Source organism: Physeter macrocephalus, chromosome 2 (genome assembly GCF_002837175.3).
Source record: "Physeter macrocephalus isolate SW-GA chromosome 2, ASM283717v5, whole genome shotgun sequence".
NCBI lineage: Eukaryota > Metazoa > Chordata > Mammalia > Artiodactyla > Physeteridae > Physeter > Physeter macrocephalus.
This window is the reverse complement of record NC_041215.1, coordinates 105,271,386-105,272,547: the sequence shown is the minus strand read 5'-3', so window position 1 is coordinate 105,272,547 and position 1,162 is coordinate 105,271,386. Positions and strand designations below refer to the sequence as shown.

At 41.4% G+C, this 1,162-nt stretch overlaps 1 protein-coding gene across 1 annotated transcript in view; it reads left to right on the top strand.

The window, feature by feature from the left end:
* The window catches only part of C2CD6 (C2 calcium dependent domain containing 6), a 75,896-nt gene that overhangs the window by 541 nt on the left and 74,193 nt on the right, over positions 1 to 1,162 (top strand).

The window sequence follows — 1,162 nt, the reverse complement described above, 5'->3', positions numbered from 1 at the left end:
GGCTTTCAGGTGGGAGGTTGGACACGATGGTCTCAGGTGCCATGACTCTCGCAGGAGCTGGTGACGGGAAGGAGGGTCGTCCTGATGCTCAACCAGATGCTCCTGTCTTAACGGCTGCATCGGTGGTTCTTCTGGGTCCGTGGGAGTCATTCGGGCCTCTCTGTATAATGCTGTCACCATCGAAGATGTCCAGAAGCTGGCAGCCTTCATGAAGCATTTTTTGGAGATGCACCAGCTATGAGCACATCCTAACCAACATATACTCTGCCCTTGAACAATGTACAAAATTGAAAGTCACTTGGGCATGGCTTAAAAAAACTAAAGAAACACAGTATTTTTCTCGAATGAACATGCTTATGATAGATTTTCGTCTTTTTTCAGAGAACAGCAAAACATCCACAGCTATCCCAAGCTGTTGAAAGTTAACCTTAATTCTGACTTGAACTGGAAGCTTTTAAAAAATCTTCTCTTGCTTTTCTATCAAATTCTAGCTACTGTTGTCTTTGCTGCTACTATTTCTGCCTAGATCTCATATTCAAAGCTGCCTATGGGTTTAATTATATGCAAATTGCAGGTTATTATTTTTAGAGACACACAGACACACAGCATGGAGGGTGGGTGGGGCCCTCTAGGTGCTGAATTTTGATCCTTTGCAAGATGACAGCAGTGGGGTCTTCTGGATTCTTTCTTTATACGGTTATTCTCATAAAGTGATAAAAGTGACATACTATATGTTTATCTAGCAAGGTCTGTTTTTAATACCAAATAGTTTATATCTCTATGCATTTATATGTCTGTGCCTTTATATTTCTAATAATACGGTTCTTGTTGGTATATGTTGAGACTTTGAGAATGTTAGGGTCCTTGACCTTGTGCATTAGAGTGTTACGTTCTCAACAGTTGTATGCCTCCCTTTCCCCCTCCCCTCTCCCTTTTTAAGCTGCTTCACAAGATTTGGAAGCTCCCTGTTTCACCTTTACTTTCCTTTCAGTGGGTAGAAGAACGGTTGGTTGATCGGTTGGTTGGTTTTGTTTTTCAGTTATGCTGTTAAACAAAAAATCTGTGTTAAATTCCCTTACTGTTTGTTCACGTGACTGTTCTCTTTATGGTGTTTGACCAGTGATGCCGTGAGTTCGGGAAGATCTTTGCTGAAGAGTCTTTT